Below are 12,227 nucleotides of genomic sequence, written 5' to 3' on the forward strand. Positions count from 1 at the left end.
GGAGGAGGGAGCTGGGAGAAAGGCCGGCAGGAGAGAAGAGCTGGCCGGCTCCAGGGGCCTGGACCAGCCGCAGGGCAGCGGTGACTCCGGACCATTCTGCGACAACAATGGCCAACATTTAAATTCCAATTGAGTCAGCCTGAGTGGCCAGCGGGCGTGAGAACAGGAGCCCCCACCCCCAGCCGGAGCCCCGCCCGCCGCATTCCTGCCTCCCCGGAGATGGCCACGGCCAGCCTGTCGCCAGGGGGCCGGGAATGCGGTGCTCAATGGCCAGGGACAACGGCCCATTGAGCAGTGACGGGCGGGATTGAGCCGTCAGCACCCCTCCACTGGGGATCCCCCTCCTCTGCCCCACCCCCTTCCCAGCGCTGGACGTCAGCTGCTCACACCCTCCCGGACCCAGGGCTGGCCAGGTCCCCTGACTGACTGCAAGGCCTTGGTCCTCTCAGCCCTGCCCCCGAAGTCAGAGAGACCGGCATCTTAATTGGATCATGTCACACGCTCCTGCCTGTAGCCCTTGGGGCTGCCCGATGCCCACAGGGACGGAAGGCCAGGCTCCTCCTCCAGCCACAGGCCGGCTGGCCGTGGCCTCCCCTGACTGACCCCCCCCACCCCATTTTCCTCCGTCCTGACTTTCTCCCCGCGGTGCCCTTCATGGCTTGCTCATCAACCCCGCAGAGGCTCTGCGTCCAGCCCCCGTCCCGAGCCCAGCACTTGGGCAACTACATGGGTTTGAGGTATTGAGTTTTACTGCAAATGAGGACAGCATGGCCGGCACCTGATGGCCACGTCCCCTGGGACCCCACACAGGGCAGAGAGTCCTCACGGCGGCCCTGAGGGGAGAGCAGGAGGTGGCGTGCTGGCAGCCCTTGTCCCCCCTGGACCTGCCCTCTGCCCCTGGAGCCTCAGCAGTACCCACCGGGGTCCATCCCCACGCAGACTGGCTGGGCGCGGCACCCTCCCGGGCCGTGTCAGGCCAGGCGGGGGGTGTCAGATAGGATGCCAGGGAACCTGAGCCCACAGGGGTAGTCCCAGGGGGCGGTGGGTGACCAGGAAGAACAAAGCCCCGACTGCTGGGGCCCCCACCTGGGAGAGAAGTCGGGGGCTGGAGGGAGGTTGGCACAGTGCCCGTGGGTGGCAGGGTGTCCCTATGCAGACACCTCCTTCCGCCTTGCATGGGAAAGTGAGCTCACCAGCCTGTCTCCTGGCACACGGGGTGGGGAGCTGGCTGCGCGCACGGGGTGGGAGCCGGCTGGGTGCACGGGGTTGGGTGCTGGTTAGGTGCATGAGGTGGGGTGCTGGCTGGGCGCACAGGGTGGGGGGCCGTCTGGGGGTGGCACACAGTGGGGAGCAACCTCGGCTGGGCGGGCAGCCTGCTGGGTCTGGCACACTCAGAGTGAGCACGGTGTCCCATCCTCCCCAGACAGGTGTCTGGTAGCCGCAGACCCGCATCAGGTGATGGTGAGGGACACGGCTGGGCTGTGCGGGGTCTCCAGGGGCACGTAGGGGCGAGAGCTCCAGGCAGGCAGGCCTCCAGGCCCCGGCCACCCCGCCACGAGGACTGCCACCCCAGGGTCTCCCCAGAAGGCCTGCCCACGCCACCCTCACGCTCACGTCCACACAGCTGGAGGCGGGGGCGGGGCCTACCACACCAGGTCACTGCCAGCCCCTCACACGAAGTGTCCAGAACCCAGCTGGCTCATCGCCCCAGGAGCCGCCCCCAGCCGCCCTACCCCACTGAGACCCTCGGTCAGGTTGGCAGCGCCAGTGCCCCAGGGCTGCTAGCTCACAGCTGCCCAGGACACCCCTGCCCTGTGCCCCACACACCCCCAGCCTACCAACCCCGCGGCCTCAGGGTCCCTGGCCCGGCTGGCAGCGCCTCTGCCGGGAGCTCTCGCTCCTCACTGCTGCGCATCGGCGGTCAGCAAGGCGTGGCCGCCGCCCCCAGGTGCTGTGGACAGAGCCCACGCCGCCCTGGCCGGCAGCCCGTCCAGCTGGAGAGCAGGCCTTGTGCGGCTCTGTGACCCCGCGTCGTGACAGGCATACGGGAGGGGCCCGGGCAGAGCCGCGGGATGAAGGCGCGAGCAGACTCCTAACTCGCGGGTGCGGGGAGGCGGAGAGCACGGGGGCCGGTGGACAGCGCGGACCCGCGGAGCCTGCGGCCGGCCGCCCTGGCCCTCGCCTGCGCCCACGGCCGGGGGGCCGAAGCCCTCGAGCAGCCGGCCTTGCGGGGGGGGGGGGGCGGAGCTCGTGTAGGCTCTGCTCCTGAGGGGACGCCCTGGGCCGCCTGGGCGGGCAGCGGGTTCCACGCAGCTGCAGGAGGCTGGCCCCACCCCCACGCCTCGCCAGCCAAGCCTCGGCCGCAGGTGTCCCCCAGGACGGCCCCGCCTCGCGGGCCTCGTCCTCACGCCCAAGGCCCGTCCACGGCTCAGCCGCCTCGGGGTCGGTGCTGCCCGCGCCCCGGGCCTGTGCCCAGCAGCCCCACTCGTCCGCTGTCCTGAAGAGCTCGCGCCTGTGGCCAGGAGTGGACAGGGACGGCCTTGCGAGCAGATGGCACCCTAAGCACCCTGGTGGGCGAGGCGGGGTGCTGGGGAGCGCCAGGGGGCGCAGGGCCACTCGGCTCTCTTGTTGGTGGGTGAGTTGGCTGCACGGTCCCCTCCAGGGCACGCCAGCACTGTGCGGGCCGTGGCCGCGGCCTTCAGGGGAACGTGGCCGCAGAGCGCCCAGCGCCCCTCCCTCTGACAGCGGACCCCTCTGCATTGCTCCTTCCCGGCCTCAGCATCTTCTCTCTCTCTGTCCTGGCGGCCAGAGAGCTCGGGGTCCAGCCGAAGGCCCAGGAGCGCCAATGCCCCCTCGCTGGGTTCTGGAGTTTCTTCTCTTAACCCAAATAAATCCAGCGTAAAACAGCTGTATTCTTTTCAGCACTTCAAGCTCCACCTACACGGCAGACCTGCCCGGTCTCTGCGTCCCCAGGGTGCACGTCCCTTCCACCCCAGCCCCAAGGCCCGGATGGGCCAGGAACCCGCCCTCCACTGGCCGCAGCAGAGCTGGCCCTGGCCCTGCAGCGCTGGCCTTGGTCTGGGCAGCCATGGAGAGGAGGGCGGGGGGCAGGGCAGCTCTGAGCCTGGCCAACGTTCCTGCAAAGCCCGTCCTCAGGCCCCAGAGCCCGTCCTGTCCCCAACGCAGCAACGCACACCAGCCTGTTCAGGTGACCGCCCTCATCAAGGCCTAGGGACTCACCTGAGCCCCCAGCTGCCGCCCAGGGGAAGGGGCGTCTGAGCAGGCACGAGTGCCCTGCTCCCCAAGGGTTCGAGCTGAGGCCACCCATGTCCGAGGCATTGGCAGAGCTGCCGTGGCAGGTGCTGCTCTGGGTGGAGCGTCACGCCCTGAGCAGGGAGTGGCCGGATGGCCAGGGCGCTGACCCCCGGTGTCCTGCGAGTCTAGCTGAGGCCCACCTCGCCCGGACGCCCGGACGCCTCCGGAGGGCAGGACCTCGGGTTTGGGAGGCCTGACCGGGGCTTGGTGGTCCGGGGACTGGCAGGGGTCCTGGGCGAGGGTGGCGGTGCTCAGGCCACTGTCAACAGGCCGCTGTGCCCCTCCATGGCCGACTGTGCCCTGGCCTCAGTGGGCGGCAGCGGGCAGCCACACACGGCCCGGATGTGGGGCCCTTGGGTGCAGACTGGCGTGTGTTCTGGGGGCTCAGGAGCCCCCCTGTGCATAGAGTGAGCCCCGTACTCTGCCACCCCTGCACTGGTCAGGGGTCCTGGAAGCCCCGGCGGGCAGGGGGACAGGTGGGGGCCGACGACAGCCTGGCACACACAGACGTCCCCTCTTGCTCAGCCATGGTCCTTGCCTGAGGGCACGGGCTTGATCCCTAGAATGCAAATCCCCCTACTCCAGCCTGAAACCCCGGCCCCCAGCCCAGGCCACCCCCTCGGACGCTGGACTGGGCAGGGGTGTGGGGCCCAGTGGTCTGGGGCTGAGGACAGAAACCTTGGGAGCAGCACTGGAGACCTGGGGGAAGGGTGGGGTGGGGGGACTGGCTGGGACCCCCACAGCAGAGCCGATGCCATCGCACAGCGGGCTCTGCTGGGCTGAGGCCTGGGACGCAGACCGGCCCAGGTCCCCGACCGCGCGGGTGCAGAGGCGTGGCGGCCGGGATCCAGCCCCGCGGTCCCCACGGCCCCGGCCCGGGCAGGCGGCATTGGGTGGCACGCAGCCACCAGCTCTCCACCACCAGCTCTCACCCTCTGGGGTCACAGACACACTCGAGCCCTCGGACACCCAGCCCCGCAGGCCCCAGCCCGGGTCAGAGTCCCCCAGGCTGTTGGTCTGAGCTGAGGAACCTCAGGTCACCCCTGGCAGAGGACAGTGGGCGGAGCTGACCTCACGACCTCACGGGGTGGTCCTTCCAGGGAGAGAGAGAGCAGAGTGAGCAGAGGGGTGGGGGCGGGCGGGGTCTGAGCACAGCCCTCTGCTGCAGGGTCCCTGGCTCCCCCATAGGGACCCAGTCACCTCACCCCATGGGGTGTCACCTCTCTGTCCCTGTTCACAAACAGGCCCGAGACGCTTAGCAGTGCCAGCGGAGCTGGGACCCCTCCGGGCAGGCCGGGTGGTGGGGATCCTGCGGGAATGAGGCGGGGGGGCTCACAACCTTGCTCCCCTTCTCTGAGGGTCACCTGGGGGGTAGGGGCAGGGCTGCCTGGGGGGAGCCTGGGCAGGAGGCCCCGGGAGGGGCGCGGGCTGGCCCTGCGAGTCGAGTCCCCACCTGCCCAGGGAGCAGGATTTCTGGCACTACCAGTTCTGTGAGCTCAACAGTAGCAAACAGCCCAGAATCCTTTAAGCTCTTTACAAGAACACGGTGTCTGGGCCGGGTGTGTGCACGCGCGTGCGCACTCTGCTTGGACGCAGCACGCCTTGGGGGAAGGAGCAGGGGTGTCGCTCTGACCCCGCCCCCCCCGCAGGTGGCCCAGGGGACTCCCAGGAGTGGGAGGGGCCTGCAGCTCAGCAGGGAGCCTGGATGGGGGGGGTCGGCCTGCGAGCTGGGCTGGGCAGTGGGCCTGCCCTCGGCCTGGCCGAGCTGCCTTGTCTTGGAGGCTGAACTAAGGGTCCCTCGGCAGCAAGGCGGGTGGAGGGGGGCAGGACAGGGCTGGGGGCTGGGGGTGCGGGGATCTTTAACGCTCCATCGACTCTTGGTTTTGGAAATTCGCTGCTTCCTCCTCCTCCTCCTGTGGGGACATTTGCAGCAGGGGCCTGAGCTGCAGACCCCGCCCCGGCCTCGGTGAGCTGGGTCCAGGCTGGGCTGCTCTGGGCCTCCCTTTGCCTTCCCGGGACTGAGCCCCAGCCTGCAGGCTCCTGTGACCCGCTGCCAGCAGGGTAAACACCGAGCACTAACGAGGCCCAGAGCTGGTCCCCAAGGCTGTAGGGGACGGCCTTTCTGAACCCCTGGAGACTGCCACGAGGTGTGGCAGTGAGGGCGAGTGTCCCAGGGGACATGGCCACACCGAGGTGCCTGGAAGGCAGGCCGCAAGTCTGCAGAGGGGGTTAGTCCCAGATTCGCTGGGAGCCCTCAGGCAGGTCAACGCCCCCTCTGAACCTAAGCAGATTCCCACATGTCCACCTGAGAGCCTTCGCTTCCATAGCCCCATTCGTCCCCAGAGAAGGAGCCCTTTCCTGAGCTGCCCAGGGTTGGCCAGGGTCCCCGGGCCACCCAGTGTTTGCGGGCTAGCCTGGGAGCAAGGCTGTTGCCGTCAGCCAGGTCAGGGGCCTGTGGGGACCACCAGAGCCCTCGTCAAAGGCTGTCAGCTCCAAACGTGCTCGTGCCTCTGAGACATCCACACGGGGACGTGTGCGCACGTCGGCTCGGCCCGGGCCCAGGGGGAGCTGGGATCCAGAGCCCCTGCCCGCCCCAGAGCGTGCCCGGGCGGCTGTGGGGAGCCTGCCCAGCCTTGCTCTGACCTCGTTTCCAGGCCTGGCTCCCCGTGCCCGGGCGGCGGGCCCTGGGCCTGTGGCATTTTCTGGGGGTACTGGCGGGCTCGACGTGCTGAGGGCTTGGCTCACCCTGCGGACACGGGAGGCCGGCGTGCAGATGCGCGTGCATGCACACACACGCAGACGTGGGTGTGTGGGAGTGCTCGGAGGCGTGCCCCATGCGCCCTCTGGGGGACCCGGGCCCACACCGCGTGCCCCTCGCTGGGCCCGCCTGTATCTCATGCTTGCGCTGCTACCACGGTGCCCAGCCCGCCCCTACCCACCACCTCCGGGTGAGTGAGCCCGTCACCGGAGACTGAGCCCCGTGACCCTCCACCCGCGACCTTGCCGGTGCTTCTGGTCACCTCCCCTGGAGGCCCGAGCCCCAGAGCCACAGGGGCCGGGAAGGGTTGTGATGATGTCCCGGGGGGAGCAGTGGGGTCCATGCAGAGACCGCCCGGCGGCTGAGGGGCGGGGGGCGGGGATGGCCGTGAGGAGCCCCTTTGATCCGCGCTGAGGCTGCCTGTCCAGAGATAACGGGGCCTGGGAGAGGGGTTCTGGCGAACGCCTCTCCCTGAGGCCCCTCCCCGCCCCCGTGCCCTGAGCAGACCCCAGGCCCAGACTGTAGAGCGGCTGGTCCTCGGGGCAGTCTGCTGGGAGCTGGGGCGGGGGGCGCTTGAGCCGAGACTGGCAGGGACCCCACAGAGTGGGCCTGGCTACAGGGAGGGGACTGGTGTGCCCCATAGCTGTAGCCTGCTAGGTGGTCCCTGTGACCTGGGTCGCAGACCTGTGTAGACATGGCTCTGCGTTGGGAGGATGTGCATGCTGCCTGGGCACCCTCTGCCTGGCCAGCGTCCCCATGCCCCAGAGGGACACACTCTGGCCCTCGTCCGAGGGGCAGGACAGCTGTTCAATAAAGCTGTCAGTGATCTTGGGCCATGCAGAAGGCAGGTAGGCGAGGCCCAGACATCTCTATTAGGGACCGCAGACCATGCCCGGCCCCTGCAAACCATGCCCAGCCCAGGGCCGGAGAGACCTGGGAGGACCAGGCCAGTGTGGACAGAGGTGGCCCTCAGGCTAAGGACAGGCAGGGGACTCCCTGCCCGTCAGGGCCTCCCAGTGGCCCCTGGACTCGACTCCTGGAGAGAGGCAGAGGAGCACACTGGGGCTGGAGGCTGCAGGGTGACCGGGTGGGGGGGCACCCGCACCCCCAGACCTCCAGAGGCACCACAGCCCCCATCTCCCTCTGAGCGAGAATGCCCTGGGGGCCACACCGCCCCTGTGCTTAGAGAACCTCGACAAGCAGCCAAAGGGGCAGCCAGACCTCTGTACGCAGGTCACCGCACTGTGTCTCAGTTTCCCCATCTGTAACTGGGGCAATGGGGCGGCTCTTCTCGCCTCCAATGGTGCCCCCCGCATGTCTGGTGGGGGCTGCAGGGCTGTGCGCCCACCCCACCCCGAGGTCTCCGTGGCTTCGGTGTTTAGCAGCGAAGCTTGGGGCCCGGGGGACCCACAGAAGCGCCCAGCTCCCGGAGGGCCTGACCGGAGCCCTGGCTTTGGCCATCACCCAGCCTGCCAGGGGCGGCCAAGACCCCAGGAGAACTGCGGCCCCTCTCTGACAGGCCCGACAGCTGGGCTTGCGGGGGGGGGGGCCCACGGGCCTGCGCTCCCCACCTCTCCCCGGCCCCCGGGGCTGGGCAGGGGACGGGGTCGGGGTGCCATGTGGTCTCGGCAGCAGAGCGGGGCCAAAGCCTCCTCTCCGGGAGCCCAGGTCCACAGGAAAGGGTGGGGGCACCTCCTCCGTGACCCCTCTGAGTGCTGTCTCAGGCTGCCTCCTCCCTCCCCACCCTGCGAGCAGGCAGGGCCGGAGCCCCTTTACAGGCGGGAGACTGAGGCCTGGGCCAGTGGCCACTTGCTGAGACCACGGAACTGGGCCACGGCGGCCCTGGGCCTGCTCCAGGACTGCGCCTCAGACACCAGGCTTTGACCTTCCACCCCCTAGTCCACCCCTGGGCCAAGTGGCGCTGTGGCCTCCAGCCTGACTGCATAGTGTCACGGGGGTCGGCCAGAGCGCTGGGAGGGAGCCGGCCGCTGGGGCAGCCCGCAGTGGGGGCAGATCGAGGCTCAGGGCGGGCCCAGCTGGGGCGCATGCGGGGAGGGGGGGTCCTGACAGCGCTGCTCGGTGAGCCAGCAGCCTCTGCCCGGCCTCGGCAGGTTCTCCTGCAAACAGCTGCCTCCTCCAATTAGCTGTGTGCAGCCCCGTGTGCCAGCGCCGGCGGCCGGGCCGGGCAGGGGCAGGGACGGCCCCCCTCCGGCCGCTGGGAGCCAGCCTGAGGCTGGGGGTCCAGCCTGCTTCTGGGCTCCCTGAATACTGCAGAGGACAGAAACCTCCCCGGGCTGTGCCACTCAATTCTCTGTGCCTCAGTTTCCCCACCTGTCAAGCAGAGCTGGTGATGGGGACCTGGCCCCGGGCCCCCTGTGTGAGGAGCCTCCACCACTGCCCACCCAGTCCTCCGGTTCCCAGCTCCGCCCAGCGGGGGTCGCCTCGACCGGGGTCCTGGATGCCCCTTTGGGCCCCCTGGGCTGTGTGGTGTCTGTAGCCTCCGCCTGCTGGGGCTTGAGGCCCCCATTACTCGCTGGACCCAGCCGGCTCCCCCGAACTCATGGGCCATGGCTGGAAATGTAGCTGAGGTTTGTCCATGGGTGACCTTCACAGGGACCAGCAGAGGCAAAGGGAGACGGAGGCTCCAAGCGGGGCTCCGGCCGAGGCTTCCAGGAGCAGGTGACGCCACCCGGAAGGCCAGCAGAGGAAGGGGCATTCCCAGGAGGGCGAGGCTGCCTCTGCAGGGAGCCTGCTGGAGCTGGGGCTGGCCCGAGGGCCGGGGCCTCCGTTCCTAATTCAGCTGGAGCCTGCGAGTTGGGCTTGTTTATTCTTGGCAGGAAGGCTGGTGCTGGGGGTGGGGGGGGGGGCGGAGGTGGGGGGTGAAGCCTTTTTCAAAAAATAATAATAATAAAAACGCTCATTTAGAAGGCTCCCAAGACATGCTGAACTCCAAAAGGGTCTTGGAAAAAATGCTGAGAAGGTTTAAGTGTAAATGGACCCAAAACATCATAATTAAATTTCCCTTAAATTTACCAGAGTTTGGGGTCAAAGAAAAAATAAAACTTAGGGAAAATACACTTGAGGTTTCAGGCAAATGCCAAGTGCTTAGGAAAATAGATTTCTGAGCTGCTCAGCTACCGGCCTGGCCCCCGCCGGCCCAGCCCCAGGAGCTGTGGCCGCCTTAACCCCTCCCTGGCCGGCTCTGGCCACCTCCACACTGCCCTCATTTGGGGACCCGCCGCCCCCCCCCGGGGGCCTTCCCAGCCTGACTCCCCGCCCCTGCACTGCAGAGCAGCCCTGCATGCCAGGCTCTGGCGGGAGCTGCGGGCCCCTCGCCCCCGGCCTGGGCTGGAGCCTGGGGGAAGCCCGCGTCCTCGCCCCCCCAGGCCCCCCTCCGGCCGCCGCTCTCCTGTGTCCACACACAGCCTTTTTGTGCTCATCTGGGAGCAACCACATTTTCCAAACCTAAAGTCAGGATTTGAGGTCTAGCGGTCTGAGTGAACCAAGGGTCAACGAGGCCAGACTGCTGGGACCGGGGCTGCCTCTCGGAAGACAGCGCTGAGCGGCGCACACTGCGCGCAGTCGTCACCCTTTCTCCTCGCCTGCCAGGGAGCTCAGGGCCCAGGCGAAGGGTCTCGCACAGTAGCTAGTGTTGGCAAATGGATTTTGGAATATTTTCTATTCTCCTTGTGCTTTAAAATTTTGTGTCTGTTATAATAAACAAGTCAATTGTGCTTTCTATGTTAACCCTCTTCAAATTTTCCGAGAATAAATTTTAAAGGCAGAAATTACCCATAATGCACAATAGCCACAGCTTTTCTCAAATGCGTCCTTTCTTTTTTGGGGCAGGGGGTCAGCCCGGCCCAGCTCAGTAGGTCATGGGGAGGCGCCTTCTCCGCCAGGCAGGCAGTGGTGGTTTCCAGCAGGTAGGAGTATGCGTTTGGAGGTGGTAGACAGTCAGGGGGACCCAGCAGCCCCCTGGGAGTCCCAAGATCCTCCTGGGAGAGGTGAACTGGGCAGAAGGGACTTGAAGTACTACTGTTAGGGCCTCGGTGTCCCTTGTCCGTCCTCTCAGCTGAGAGGCAGGGCCAGGAGGGCCCTTGCTGGGCCAGGCACTCATCTGGAGTGGAGCTGACCGGGGGGCTCCCTGCCCTGGGCTGCAGGCCTGGCCACGGCCTCGATGGGCCTGCGTCGGGCACAGTGGCAGCCGCTGCTGTGGGCTGTGGATTCTAGAACACTCCAGGAACATCCCCGAGGCTGAGAGCACCTCACTGAGAGCCACGTCCCCAGCATCAGCCCAGGCCTGGCATGAGTAGGTGCAGGGCCGGCTGCACCCAGCACACGGCGCCCGGCTCCCCCCCCACAGCAGCCCCTGGAACTCTGCACAGGCCCCGGCAAGCCGCCTGCTCTGAGTCACAGACCGGGCTGGGCTGGGCTGGGCTGCCCTCAGCCCCCTGACTCTCATCCTGCTCCTGGCCTCCCACACTCACCTGCACTCAGGAACCCTGTGGGTGTGGGCTTTGGGAGACAGGGTGGGCGTGCAGGGGGAGTGGGCAGGGAGCTGCGACCACTGGGGGGGGTTGGCCGTGTGGGGCGTCTCTTGGGGCACGGGAGGCCACCCCTCGGACCTCCGTGCCACCGCGCCAGCCCTCGGTGGGCTCCCCACTCTCCAGTCTTGCTCAGCTGTCCGGCGGGCCTGGGGAGGGCTTGCCGCATCGGGGTGCCAGGAGGACCCAGCCAGGCAACGCCGCAGAGGGTCTCGGGGGATTTGCCGCGTCAAGGGGGTACAATGAACCGGTGGCTACTGACGACTCATGCATGCAAAGCGTCACCAAGAACAAGGACACACGGCAAAGACAGCGCCGTGAACAGGCCCGGCCCGGATGTCACCGGAAACCCCGCGAACGTCGCCTGCTCCTGGTGAACGTGCTGGCTGGGGAGCGGAAATTGAGAACAATACCACCATTTGTCAATAATAGTAATGCCGTGGAGAGCGCCCTCCTGCGGGGGTGGGGGTGGGCAGGTGGGCAGCGACTCCCTGGGTGGTAGCAATGGCCAGTGGACCTTCTGGAAGCAATCTGGCCAAATTAGCCCAGGCCACAAAGATGTTCCTGACCTTTGATCTAAATGGCGCCTGATGGTGCCAGAGGAGAGGCCAAAGGGACCACCTCAGCTTGTGAGCCGCAGCGCCAAAGGGACCAGCCAGGGCAGAGTGTGTGGCGGGCACAACGGAGCCCTCCCAAGGCCCAGTCTGCGTCCTGACCCTGGAACTCAGCAATGTGACCCCGTGGGCAGGTGTCATTAAGTTGAGCTTTTGCAACGAGGAGATCACCTTGGACTATGTGAGTGGACCTCACCTCCAATGACAAGTGTCCTTATAAGCCACGGAAGGCCATGTGACTGGAGGCAGAGGTTGGAGCCAGGAGGCCACCAGCCCAGAAACACCTGGAGCCCCGAGAGGCTGGTCATGGCAGGAAGGACCCTCCCCAGAGCCGGCCCTGTGACACCTGGGCCTGACTTCTGGCCTCCACGACTGTGAGGGACACAGTCTCAGCCAAGTGGTTTGCGGTAGTTTGTCACAGCGGCCCTGGGCGTGTAGTGCTGAGGTCCACCCCCATGGGCCCCGTTGCCTGTCTCCCTCTCTTACTGCTGGGCCCATCGGCCACACGCGCCCACAAACTGGAGGGCAAGGGGGCGGGGGGCACGTGGAGAACAGCCGGCCCATGACTGTCATGCAGAGAAGGATGGCCGGTCACCTCTCAGAGATGGGGGGTGCAGGACACCCTCGGGGGGCCAGCAAGGGTCTGTGGACATGGTCCTGTGAGGGGACCTACGGAAGGCAATGCAGAGCCCTTCCTGGGCCTCAGAAGGGTCCCGTGGAAGGCCAGCCCCGAGGGGTGGAGGCAGGCCCACTTCAGCGCCCCCAGGGAGAGAGGGCCAAGGGGGCCAGCAAGCCACAGCCATCCTGGCTTACTAAGTAACTGATTACGTAAGTAACTGGCTGATAGATTAGAGCAGAATGTGTCACTACGCTCCTGGAATGGCACCCCGGGGGAGCAGGGAAATGGGCATGGCCTGGGGCTGAGCGGCCCCCTTCGGCAGGCCCAGCCTGTCTGGGGGACACAGCACGACCAGGGTAGGCAGTAAGAACAGC

This window comes from Rousettus aegyptiacus, unplaced genomic scaffold (assembly GCF_014176215.1).
Source record: "Rousettus aegyptiacus isolate mRouAeg1 unplaced genomic scaffold, mRouAeg1.p scaffold_m13_p_10, whole genome shotgun sequence".
NCBI lineage: Eukaryota > Metazoa > Chordata > Mammalia > Chiroptera > Pteropodidae > Rousettus > Rousettus aegyptiacus.